Source organism: Balearica regulorum, chromosome 2 (genome assembly GCF_011004875.1).
Source record: "Balearica regulorum gibbericeps isolate bBalReg1 chromosome 2, bBalReg1.pri, whole genome shotgun sequence".
Lineage (NCBI taxonomy): Eukaryota > Metazoa > Chordata > Aves > Gruiformes > Gruidae > Balearica > Balearica regulorum.
In genome coordinates, this window is record NC_046185.1 from 42,128,194 (window position 1) to 42,142,692 (window position 14,499).

Consider the following 14,499-nt stretch of genomic DNA (forward strand, 5'->3'; position numbering starts at 1 on the left):
AGTCTGTTCAAAAGAGGCTTCCAGGAGGCTGTGTTAAGGCTTGACCTTCAACCCTAGAATCACATAATTCCCTTAGAATCTTAAAAAATAAAAGGTTAAATCATAAACATTTGTAAACAATGACTGAACATAGTGACTGCTTTGAGATGTGCCTGATTTTGCAGCCTACATTTACAGCTCTGAGACACACCAGCCCCACTGAGCTGGGGGCCTTGTACGCCTCAGCAAAGATGCTGAGCTGAGCCTCCACAAGCAAGACTTGTTTTCTCAGGAGCGAATAACTCTTTTCTCAGGGGTAAGTCTCTCCAAAATGTCCAGATGGCAACGTTACCTAAGTAATGTTCTAGGGTGATGCTAAATTTGCAAGGTGCCCATGGTAAGGGATATGTAGGGAGTCACCTGTGTTTCAACGATACTTCACCGACAGTTAGAATTATCAGCAATAACAATACAGGAAAAATAATGTTCCCTCATGGATATAGCTTATCACATCTCTGACTGATAATATATTGCCATCCAATCTTCACTAAATTAATATTCACTTAGTGAATATAGATGCAATCTGAATATCCATACACATCTCACAAATAAGTGATGTCCTGTAAGGGCTCAGGAAACAAAGCATGGATGGTCACATGGGAAATGCAAAGAGCTCAGTTATGATCACAAAGCTCCAGTGACTGATTTCAGACCACTGAAACACACTTGACAGATGAGAATACAGTGAGAATTGGGCTGGACCACAGGAGGAGACTTTCTCAAAGAGCCAGAAGTGTCCAGCCACACTTGAACTTGCCCAGTAAAGCCTATAACTTAATCTCTAAGATCATGGTCTCTATATTAGCAGTGTAGAGCTCTGTGATTTTTCAGTCTATCGGTTAACAGCCACATGACATTCTGCTGCCATATTATTTCATTATATATATATTTATCTCCTATATACACAGAGATATTTCTCTCAGAGCATATAAAATAAGGCTGCAATTGTGTATTAACTGTAAGACAGGTGAAGAACCAAGTGAGTGAGTCACAGAATTGGTTGTGCAGGCTCACTAAAGCAACTCATGCAACCTAGGCAAACAGGGGAGTAATGGTGATGTGGCAGCTCTCTGTAACACTTCAGGACAGGCAGGCAGCAGAAGGTGGTTTGCACCTTGTAGGTACAACCACCAGAAACAAATATCTCACCCTTGCTAGAAAGTTCAAATATGACCAGCTGTTACCATACATTATTTAAAATATGTATTTCTGCAGCTAGAAGCTATACCATGCATGCTCTGAGGCTTGCAAAGCATCTGTACCTGCTAATGGGCACAGCTGAAAAAAAGAAAAAAAAAAAAGAGACTTCTGCTTCCAACAGCAGAGTTTCTTTATGCAAGAGGCAATTCTTTAGTAGCCCCTCTGGTAGGACACAATTCCTTAGTGACAGGAGAACAGGAAAGGATTAGACCTTAACAATTGAGTTCATGCATAAGATCAGTCTGTCCTCGAGTGTGAACTTCTGAGATGTTCCAGCAATCGTTAACACAGAACCACTCCAATGCATAAACTAATCTGTTCCACTTCTCTGGCAGGTAGTTTTCAAAAACACTGAACATCTCTAGATATTTGAAGTTCAGCTTGTTCTTGGAGGTAACATTAAATTTTGTCTAGCTCAGCACAATGTCTTCACTGCACAACACTCTTTCTTTGAAGCAGGTTTAATGATACTGCTACTACAAATAGATTATGAAATAATAGGCACAAGCCCCCTTTTTGTTAGGTTTGTTTTCTGCTCTGATCTCCAGTTATTCAACACATTTATTTCTGTTATTGGCTTTCTCTAGCAATTCCATTTCCCATCAAATAGAGTTCTTACACACATCATTAACAACAGAAGGCTAGTTATGTTGCATGAAGAAAGAAGTAAATTTGAACTTACCATTGAACTATGGTAACAAAAACCATTCAGTTTACCTGTTCAGTCATTTTAGCGTCTGTCTTTACTGAAGTCCCATTAATTTACAGCCTGTGATTCTCTTATTTTTGCTAATTCTTCTGGTGCTTGTGAAGGGTTTTAGCATTGACCACAGTACTGGATTGTTAATGCACCCATCTTTCCACTGTTTTCAATTCACCTCAACCACCAGATGCTTCAGAGGATATTTCCACTAACGGATTCTGTTAGTATTGACTATTTCCTACATCAAATGTTTAATGTACACTGTCAGATTTAATCATGTGTTTGCTTGAACAAGATCCATTATTGTCTTTGCTTGTATTGCAAAGAGTCAGCTTAGTAAGGTTTCTCACTTCACAGATTATTGAATCTGTTTGATGCACTGTGCTGTTTGTAGCCTAATAACTATAAGCTTTCAATTATTAAGAATCTTGGAGAATTCTGAATGGTACAAGATAAAGGCTTTTCAGTCAGCACTTTGGACTCTGACTTGCTCCAGTATCTCTTTCCTGCCCTATGGAGCAAGTCTGAATACACAACAAATGGAAGCATCAATTATTGTCTGTGTAATATGTACATACATACATATATATATAAAGAGAGAGATCCCTGAAGCACCAGCTAAACCAGTTTTGACTTAGGCGATGTAGTGTGACAAATTTACACATGGACATTTGCTTTAAACACTTTCCGGACAAATTCACCTCTGTTGAGCATCACCACAAGTATGTTAAAGTGCTTGTTAAGACTGCATGTAGCCCTCTGGTGATTGTGTTGATGGATGATAGCTTTCTACTGTGGGAAGAGATTGAGTGCCTAGGGCTGATTCTTTCACATGTGTTAGATTTTTTTTTTTCTTTTACCATGAAGTTTTGTTCATATGCCAGTATCTTAGCAACGGCAGACAGTCTGATTCAAGTAAATTCACTGTTTCCTCCCTGGGAAATTAATACAATGATGATATCCCAGTTTAATCTTCTATTCCACTGCCTTTTGGGGTATAGAAGATCAATTTATTTAGTGCTGTGCACTACAAAGCAACAGCTCCGTGGGCAGTCAGCCCAGAAAGGGTCTGAATAACGTTGCTGTGATAGGGTAAGCAATCATTAAACCAGAAATATATCATCAGTTACACATAGCTCTTTGGCCGACTGGAAAGTTTGCAGCCTAGGGGTATTAACGTCCTAAAATTAGGGACCAACAATAACAAAGTAACCTGCAACTTGATGAAATACAGCCCAATAACTTAAATTTCATCTGCAAAAAATTAAAAGTTCATGGAAATGATATATTACTTATGCTACAGTGAAAGAGAAATAATCTCTGTGGGAGATTATACCTGTACAGCAGTAGGACTACAGTCATTTGGTAAAGCACTATTTGAATTGTTTGGAAGACAGCATTTATATACATGTCTCCACATATTTTGTGCTTAAGCAAAGATTAGAAACCAAGCATAAGGCTCCATTTCCTTCCAACACTGCTGGCTCTTCCATGGACAGATACGTCTTACTGTGTGCGAAAAGTTAAATGGAAGAATTACATGACTTATTTTAACTGCTTGTTCCTGGATGTCTATCTAAATGTTTAGTATTAAAAAAAAGTGAGAGGTGAGTGGCATAGCTAGATGAGTTTGTCTTTAGGGTCCTGCCTTAAAAAAAAAATTAAAAAATTTCCCTACCTCTTTGTAATCAATATGCAAAAGTTCAAGGTTATGCTGTAAGGTACATGTTAAGAGCCCAGTTCTGCAGCGCCTATTTACAAGAGCAGTCCTGAGGAAGAAAGCTGAGCAGTATCTGTGAGTGGGGCTGGTCTCACGTACACAGGATAGGCAAAAACGCCAGGTATTGATTCCAGGCTGATAGGTTCTTGTTCAAACAAGAGTATGGTGTATAATGTGCTTTTAATATCTGAACAGCACTGTCAGCCTGTCTCCATCTCCTCCTGTTTAGATTTTCCAGATACATCTAGAGTCTGGAGCCACATATTTGGTTGTACTCAGTTTCTAACACACCCTAACATTTTTGTGCGAGTTTCAACAACACTAAGTGTCTCTTATGTTAAGGTAAGAATCCGTCTGGTTAGCGACTTGCCGAGTATGTGCTAAACAACCACAGCGAACTCGTATGGGAACCTGAGCAGCACCAGTCACATGAAAACTAGTCTCTCTCCTTCTGAAACTATGACACACATTTCACAGCTCCCTGGCTGTTAATTTGCTTCCAAACTCAACATTTGCACACCGTGATTGAAGAGCAATCACGAGAGGCCTTCCTAGTGCACTGGCAACATTTTAAAATTGGAAATCTGAAGAATTAGATGTGTTCTTGGTCATGAGACCACACCGTGAAAACAGGATTAGCCTGAAATGCAAAGTGTTTTAACAGGGTTTCTTGTATATAGATTTCAACTTGCAGAGAAGTGTCTTGCTGTCCAGAAAACATTCACTTACAAGAAATAAGGATGCAAAAGGTGGGATTTGTGGGGAAATCCTTAATGCATCAGATTCAATGTGCTTGAGGCCTTGGCTCACTAAGTGCCTTGGAAGTATTTCAATTTATTCCAGAGAAGCATTGTCATTAACAGAAAGTTAGCCAAATTTTGTTTGCAGACAGTTATTCTTAGGAGTGAAAGTCAGACTAATATGGGATGAGTGCAGAAAAATAACTAAGACAATAGCAAAAAAAAAGGAATAAATTTTTATGAGAAATAAAAACCCCATTTTTAAAAAAATATACTTTTAAAGCACTTTAATGTCAAAATACATGTATCAGTCCACACTATTTTCTTTGCCTGACCAGGAAAAATTGTTTAAGACATCAAGTTTTAGTCTAAAAAATATTCTTACTCTTACAGCGCACCAGAATATTAATAATAAAAGTCCGTATTCTTACTCTAGAATATTTTGTGAGTAACATAGCTACATGTAAAGATAAAATGCCAGACTGCACTCTTCAAACAAAATATACTTATTCTGGAACAATTTTTCAACTAATATCTAAAGATACTTTGAAAAAACATCCACTTGACTGATGCAATCCCTGCATGTAGTTCTAATCTGCTTAACAGAATATTTTATTTGAATACATAAATATGCGTTTTCATGGGCATGAGAACATTGCCTCATGTCTGAGAGCATATTTTTTGCTTCTGTGGGGATTGAGTTTGTGCCACTCCTATCCTCAGTCTACTATTTCCAAAAATCTCTGTGGAACAACGTGTTCACATTCAAAAAACAACAAAGGCAGGCAGCCAAAAGTTTGACTCTTTTTGAGGCAAAGGATAGACAAACAAGAACCCCTTTGTTTACAGACATTTCACTGATGTGATGATACCATGATGGCACACAGTTTTCTTTTAGAAAAGGGGAGCAAGGCACTGCCTACACAATACTAGTAAAAACCAAAAGGACACTATTCTTAAAAGAGGTCCATAATTAGGCATGCGTTACAATAACAATATTAGTATGAGCAGAAGGATGGCATTTTTAACAGAGTGGCCGTTACTTAGGAATGTTTCAGTAAAATGTTTGTCACAACTTCTAATGATATCTACAGAGACAAAAAAGTTTCCCATAAATACTTGAGAACAGCACGCGCTGCTAATTTACACTCTTCATCCTTCAGCTAACATCCTCCTCTCTTCCCACTGCTCCTTTCATCTGCCCAGTCTTATACCTAGAAAAGTACTGAAAGGACAAAACAGCAACTAATCTTTCAGTTATGTCTTCCTGTCTAGTCTTTAAATCTCACCTGTAATCTCCTAATTTTCCTAATTAAAGTCATAAGACTTTATGATTTTAAAAAACATATTTGGGAAATTAAGTATTCTAATCAGGATCATATTAGAAAAATAGTCAGAGATAAACATAAATATTTCACAGTCGGGACTCAAACTAGCATTATTAATAGTATTAACAACAAGGTAAACCAGTGAGGACTTGATATGGGGAGTTAGAAGATAAGAAATGAGATACAGGCATGGCTGAAGGGAAAAGCCAAAGCAGCTAATTACCATGGGTTTCAAGAAGAGAATTATAATGTGATTAAGATCGTGATCATTTAACCTCAGTTCTGCCTTTGTAAATATACCCTTGAAACTCTTTATAATGAGTATGAAATCCATTATGGAATATAGAGGAGAGCAAAATGGAAACTTTAACTAGAGCCTCTTCTATAACCATAAACTGGGTCTCTGTCAATACTGACCATCTTCAATTCACATCAAAACTGATATGCAGTGACGGAGCTATGGAGACATACTGTGTAATCAGGGCTTATGCAGAGAACATGGACAGGTATTTCTGATATGGCACTGCAAATAGAGTCTAAGACATCCATTTGATGACAGTCACATACTACCACCTAAAGCCCTGTCAGCTGTCCATGGAAACACAGTTAAATCCAAACCCAGACACCAGCTCTGGATCCTGAGACCTACAGCAGCTCTTCTAGTTCATAGGTGTTATAAATCCTGTGGGCCACTTGCACTGGAAATCCTGGTTACTGTAGAAGACCTGGGGCCATCCCACAGGGAGGAGTACTTCAAACTACATGGAACCAGAATAGAGACCTTTGCTAGTGCAGGCAGCATATCCACACAACCCTTGTGCAATTCTTATAAAAGGCACTTCACGTGTAACTACTAAATAAGCAAGTAAAACCAGAGATATCTCACATGCTAAAGAAATATTTATGATGAGCAAAGCAACCAGCCAGTAGCCATCAGACATATTGCCCTTGGCAAGTTAAGAATGAAACACATTTCCCCTTTGAAAAGTATGTGGTGCACGAGCACCAGCTTCTGGCTACAAACAAGTCCTCCTTTGTGATTCTCCTGGCATTAGCAAGCATGTAAACTGGACCTCCAGCCTACCTCAGCAGCCATATTAAGAAAGAGTAAACTAGAGTCAGTGAAGTCGTCAGGCCAGTTTCTCTCTCGCTCCTTGTCAGACATCCCTATAGTAATTTCTGAATGTGGACTTTGGTTTGCTGCACACCACGATTCACGCTGGCTGCCCCCATGCTGTTTGAATCCTCCTTGTACCTGAATTCCCTTGGGTGGTGAGCCAGTGTTTGCTCCAGACTCAAGCTCACCTCAACTAACGTGGAGGCTGCATGAAGACCTGGAGAGCGTGCACTCAAATGCAGAGCTGACGTCTGTGCTAACCTCGTACACCTAACTTGAGAGTGATGCCACACCATTAAGGAACTGGAATTCAGGCTCAGGAGAGAATTAAATCCATTGTCAATATTTAGAATAATACTTCTGTATAAGGGGAATGACTTGCTCATAGGAAATATTATCAATATCATAGAAACTGCTGTGCAAAAACTATACATCATTGGATAAGTTCAATATAATAGTTACATTTAAGTCATTGTTGCTTACATGAAAATGAAAAGAATAAAATTTTCTTGAATAGTTGGTAAGCTAGTACCTGTGGAACTATCATGTCCCCCAAATAATCTCACAAATACTCTCATTAATTTCACAGAACACAAGAATGGAAACTAAATAATATTGATTCATCCACTTCTCAACTGGGAAGGCAACCCCTTCTTAAAAACAAGATCCTCTCACATAAAACTTTGTTTCCAACAGCCCTGATGCTACTTTCCAGCTGGGAGAATAGCAGCAGTGTAAAGATAGAAGCTATGAGATATTCAAAGGAGCAACAGTGCATATTTTCCATCAAATCTCAGTGCCAGCTGGCTATTGTCTCTAGGTACACAAAAATTCAAGGTGAGCACAGACTGGCATACAGCAGCCAAGGGAAGCAATTTTGTGCAGGATAGTTTTACATTCCTACAGTTAATAACCTTGTCATTTAGGCCAAGACTATGAAGTTTATTACTCAATTCTCAAGTCTACAGAATAAAAACCCCAAAAAACCCTTAGAAGTAGAGACAGTATATTAACTGTTATACTATTATCCCTGTCTACAGTCTCATGTAATGTCATTAGATTTTGTACTAGTGGAAACTCTGGACTGTAAATTACTTAAGGAATAAATTTGTTTTACTGATGTATACAGGATAGACACTCATCTTCAGCTTTTGACTAAGAACATATATAAAAAATAAGTATCTTCCACTTAATATTTTCACTTGATATTGTTCTCTAATGTTCATTACCAGATCATTGATATGACAGATTGGATGATGAATGGTTACTGAAATCACTGAAACTTATTATCAATAACATCTGGGTTCCCCCAAAACAGCCTAGTAAGGTCTCAATTTCAGTTTCCTCTAAATCCCAAAACTAGACTGTTAGCCAGTTAAAGGTTACAGGTTTTAAAAGTTTATAAGTATTAAAAAGTATTAAAGTATTAAGTATTAAAAATTATAGGTTGAGAATAATTCTGAAACAACTACCATGAAGTCATAAACTTTTCAACAGTGTCCTCCACAATCAAAGGTAAAGATACTCACTTTGTTTCAACATTTCTTATCCAAATAAAGCCAGCACTTTTACCAGAGTAAACTTCCCTGATGCTGGTGGTGGTAAGCAAGTTTAAAAGCGAAGAGGGAAGAGGGAACAGGGAAGAGTAGAGGACACAAAGAATTGCTCATTGCCACAAACTAGAGACCTGCTTCAGGAAACAAGGGAAATTTGTCCAAGCTCCTGAAAGCTCAAAGCAAAATTTTCCCTAAATTCTGTTATATTTCCCCTTCCTAAAAAGTTCCTAGGCAAAGTTTGCTGGGAAGCTTTGGGACAGTATCCTCTTCCCTTCTCTGTTGCAGTATCTGCAACCAGGAGGCACTCACCATTCAGGTGTTTCTAATCAAGCACAAAGCACAAGTATCCTAAAACCAGGTGTTAATTCTGAGAGCTGAGGCTAGGAGTACTGAACTAGCCCAAACTTCAAGACTGTCTTCTTCATATGGATTAACTGTGGGAAGATCTAGTTTTTATTACTTCCTTTTGAGGTAACCATCCTCAGGTGTTCCAAGAAGAGGACAGGCACTTTTATTAAGGGTATTAGCACTCTATTTTGAAGCTGTGATAGGAAGCACAGGAGGGAGTTTCACAACACAGGAATTCAGAGATAATACATAGGAGCCCTACAGTGTTCTTGACCCTCACTCCCAGCCCATGGCATGTCATCCAGTTCCTCAGGACACAGCAACTTCAATCAGGAAAAATATCAGTTTTGCCATCCAAAAGAGCAGGGTAACACTCACTCTCCATGCCATGCCCAATGCTTTCTGTTTTGCTGAGTTAGTTTTCAGATGGACGAGTTCCCTGGCCCAGCTCCCCACATGGCTTCACTTACACGAGCTTGTGTGGAGGTGGTGGGAACACACAGCTGGGGACAGCTTGTTGAGGGAAGGGCAGGCAGGTTTGGGCTTGCACCAAGTTAAAGAGCTCAAGTGGGCAGTGACACCCAGGGACATGAAACTACTTTAACTCTGGCTCAGTTCACTGTCCCAGTTTGCAGGAGAGCTCCTTGGAAAGCTGTGCTGGTACAACTGGGGGAAGACTTGCCAAACTCTTTTCAGTGGTGCCCAGTGACAGGACAAGGGGCAACGGGCACAAACTGGAACACAGGAAGTTCCATCTGAACATGAGGAAAAACTTCTTCACTTTGAGGGTGACCGAGCACTGGCACAGGCTGCCCAGAGCGGTTGTGGAGTCTCCTGCTCTGGAGATATTCAAAACCCACCTGGACGTAATCCTGTGCAACCTGCTCTAGGTGATCCTGCTCTAGCAGGGGGTTGGACTAGATGATCTCCAGAGGTCCCTTCCAACCCCTACCAGTCTGTGATTCTGTGAAGAAGAGGAGTGTGGGGCCAGAAATGAGCAGTCATGGGTAGAAAATAAGGAGCAAAAACCCCCTTCAGCTGTGATTGCCACCAAACTACTGAGCAATTGATAGCATTCAGTGTCATTTTGGAAGCTTTCTGCAGTGCTGAAAGCAGAGAACATGCAATGTTGGTTTGGGTGGACAGGAAATCTCTGAACAAATGTGACAGCTCTGAGAGGTGCCTCTGTAAACCAGCATGGTCTTTAAATGAAGTTCTGCCTAGCTGAGGGGGTTTTACCACCACAATCCTTTTTGGAAGAATCTGTTAGAATCTATCAGCAATTAAAACTCCCAGGCGATATATAATAGAGTTATAAAGGAGACTCTCCACAAAGCTGTGAAATATATTTCACTGCCTTGTACTTCTATAGTCATCTATTCCTTTATAAATTGAATGGGCATTTCACTCTAATGGGTATTTCCAATTCATATGTAAATGTTGTTCTAATTTGATAGCTTTTTTACTCACTTTACAGACTTGAAGTTTTTGTGTTTAACACCAGAATTTACTATCAGGTCATTTAATATAATCTCTTTATCTTGGACCCCTAAACTTTATTCCACACTAAGTAATTTATTTGACCAAAGTTTACATTGTGCTTGACAGCTGCCACAAACTCCCTTAGTATTCCTGCAGTTCAGTGTCTTCCCCGCTGTTTCATCATTGTCACAGTAGTTTCCTTACTGTCACCAGAAGACTTTTCTGCTTTTCCTGACTTTTGGAACACTCTCTCAGACTGTTCCATACAGCTTCAATGCACTTTGCCTGTGCTGGAGCACCAGGCATTTCCTAAGCCAAGATGCCAGTGCACTGTGGTTCAGATTCTCCACAGCCTTGGAGTTCAGTTACCAGTGAAATCACATTTAACTCTCAAGCTGTTTACAATCCAAACAAAAGGATTTCTCTGTACAGCATCCAAAACCGACAGAGTTACAAGTGCTTAAGCTTTTTGCACCAAGATCAAATATAAAAAAAAAATCTCCCTCCTCATATTTCCTGTGGTTGCAGTCTTCTGCATACCATATAGCTTAAGCTGTATCTACAGAGCCTCTTTTTATGTATCACATAAGCTTTTACAGATAAGCTCGCTCTTCTAATCCTCTAAGGGTTCCATACAAATTCAGTCTTTTCCCTTCTAAACTTCTTAATTTCTTACTTATTCACAAGATATTTCTACACTTGACTTCTTAAAGACTTTTTCATTTCTTTGGAGATATAATTTTTTTGCAGAATAGCTGTTAAGCTCTGTACCTAACTGGTCTATTAACAAATTTATGGCTCAACAAGACAGTACAAGATAGATATTCTACCCTAAATTCTACCAGGTTTGACTGTACCCGTAAGATGACATAAGGACTTGAAGGAACACATTAAAACCTTTGCAGTCGGATGAGTGCTGATCTGATTTATAAATACCTTGTTCGTTAAAATTTGTTCCAAACATTTTGGCAAATCAGTTTTGCATCAGATCAAGCAGCAGGTGCCTATATCAGAATTTCCCAGACCACCCACAGGTCTTTTCAGCCCCTTCTCATTCCCTTCCCACTCCTTGACTCCTGAGCTCACGGCACCTGGCTGCAGTTGCTTTTCTGCAAATGCAGGCTTGGACAGTGCTTTCTTCCTGGAGCCTCACCATAGTTACCTCCCTTCTCTGTCACACTTTGCATGCCACTTTACATCTGTCTTTTGCCTTGGATGCCCTCTCTTGGACCAGGCTCTTCTGCTTTCCCTTAGGCCTTTTCCTGAATCACAGGTATTGCATTTAATAATCTTGGCATTGCCACTAAGCCAGGACCAAGCCCTAGTGCAGAGCCAGACTTGCCGTAAGCAGCATTTCCTGGATGCAGCTCAGTGCACTGAGATGCTCGTGGGAGCAAGCAGGCAGGAGGGCAAAGCAATCTCTCCTGGCAATCAGACAGTGAGGAGCTTTGCTGCATCGCTGCTGGCTGAACATCTCAGTATCAGCGCTAACCAGACCTGAAGCAACGCAGGAGACGGGCTCTGAACAGCACGTACCAGGGGACCGTGAATGTCCATGACAGCTCTAGTTCTGGAAGTGTGACCTGCTGCAAGCTCCAGGAGCTGGATCGTATCCTGGTGAGGAAAACAGACATAATTCCTGCATGTAGTGCAGATTAGGACCCTTTCTGATATTTGGATTTGGATCCATTTCTCCTCCACTAAGGAAAAGGAAGCATCCATAGCCAAGGACCACACTGCTATGGGGAGGAAACCTTTGAGAAAACCTGGGCTACAGGTACCTAGGGACTCTTCAGTTCCTACAGGACCTGAAGGCACATCCAAGATCAAGACCAGATAAGGAATTCACTCTGTGGGACCTTCTCTTCTAGGGATGCAGCCAGACCTCAGGCATTTAACTGAGTGATTTAACACAACAATCAGGATGCCTCACCTCCAGCAGTGCCCAAGGCCTGTTGTCTTCACCATGCTCCAGACCCATCCAGCAGCTGGTCCCATGCTTTTAACAACTGTCTCATTTAACCTGTACCACATACCCTTTGGCATGTGTCCTACTAGTTGATATTTTGCTGACAACTATGAAAAACTGAGCTCAGGTGCCCACAGACAGAGGTAGAGGTGTAGCCTGTCTGTTCCACAGCAGACCATACCAGATAAAATTGAGCTAGATTTCACACAGCCTGTCTCTCTCACTGAGTTCCAAAATTGCCCCAAGAATGCATATTACTTCAGATGGCAAATCCACAGCAGTGTGAGGGCAGGGCAGAGACTGCAGTGGTGCCAAGAAGAAATGGAGACGTGGATTTTCATGCTTCTACCGGCAGTGGATTGTTCTATGGCAGCCATGGGAAGTCATGTGGCAAATACACAATTTTTGTTTCTTACAAATAAACATAAAGTTGGTCTGGAAAGGTGAACAGATACCAGAAGTCATCTAATCAAGGTCCTGCAGCAGTCATGGAGTCCTTCTGTACGCCTCTTACTACTTCACTGTTGTCTTCTACATCACACATGCAGTCTTCTACACTACACATGCAGCCCCTACAGCTGGAGCTTTACATGCCTCTTCCATGCAAACCTCTGCTCACTTGCTTCATGCTCTGGTTGAATGCGTAGTAAAAAGCATGGTAGAAGCATTAGCCAACCCCTATTTGGGATATACTCTAAAATAGAGACATTCATCCATCTTCTTTCCCCTGTTTAGTCCCCCTTCATGCTTCACAGATCTTGTAGTATTCTGCTTTTATTTTACATACTAATTTAAATGAAGCTCTTTTAAAATATCCTCAAGTTCAATATGTCTCTGCACAACCCTCCTGAGGCTCTGAGCCCTGCGGAGCCAGCCAGGATGTAGGAAAGAGCTAGCTATAACTGGGACTGATGCTGCAGGTAAGATTGGGTGAGGTAGTGTTACAAGCAAGATTGCCAGGCAAGAACAGGAAATATAAAGAGAAAAGAAAGGAAACAGAAAGAAGGAAGAACCCAATTATAAAATCCCAACAATGACTATTCATAGCTCCCCATACACACACTGCACCGATCAAACGCTCAGTGCAAGGAAAAGCTACCCCACACTACAAAAGACTTTACACTCAATAGTAAGTACAGGGCTCCCTCATGGACTACCTTCCCAGCACTGACAGGCAAGTGAAGTGGCTGCAGCTGGTGTTGGCACTTGCACAGCAGGTTCCCCTTGGGTACTTTGGTCCCATCCAACAGCCATCTGCTCTTTCTTGGCCTCTCAGAAGCACAGACACAGCAGATCTTTTTCATGCGTTGCAGATCAAACTCAGCTCTGACCCTGAGGGACTCCTCATCTTTTCCGCAGACACACCGCAGCTGCAGACACAAAAACCGAATGCTCAGAGAGGCTGCCCATGAGTGGCTTCATAAACCATCAGGGTTAGGCAGGAGTCACAGAGAAACAACCAGCAACACAGTACTGCTGCTGCTGACAGATCCTGTTAACCTGCTCGCATGGCTGGAGCTGTGGAAGATGCGGGCATCGCCTGCTTTTCCACATGAGTCAGCACTGATGCTGGCAAAGCAGCTACGGTGATATACTACACTAAACTACTGTTGACAAAAAACTGCTAGCCTGGACAAGGATAGGAGCTCACTAGTTTATACATTCTCGCCACAGACTCTGCAAGTCAGAGACACCAAACTCCCTGTGCTCTGGCATGCTCCTCGCATAGCCATAGCATAAACAGCAGCTTTGTGTATGACCACAGCTCTCTCCTCTCCATCACTGACCCCCCTGGCAATGGTCAGAGGTTTCCAGTACCTACACAGCCCTCCTCACTGTGCTCCCTGGGGATCCCTACCCAATGCTCATGGCATCTCTGTTAATGCCTTTTCCCCACCAGCAAGTGGCCCCTTCATTTGGCAACCTCCCAAACTCAAAGTACAACCCTTCTGCCAAAGTCACTACATCTCATGAATATTGTGGTGAGCAGCACAAGCATTGCTCTGGATAAGTCCAGGGAGTCAGACTGCAACATTGCGTTGCCTCTCTGTTGTGCACAGCCTCTGCTACATGAATCTAACAGAAAGCAACACATTTCACTCCCAGCACGCTGCAGCCTATTTGAGAAGCTCTGCCAAGCCCTTCTACAGCAACTGCTTCTGTGGGAAGTATGCTGGGTTTGGCTGGTATAGAGTTAATTTTCTTCACAATAGCTACTGTGGGGCTGTGTTTTGGATTTGTGCTGAAAACAGTGTTGACAATACAGATATTATAATACAGATATAATACACTCTTTA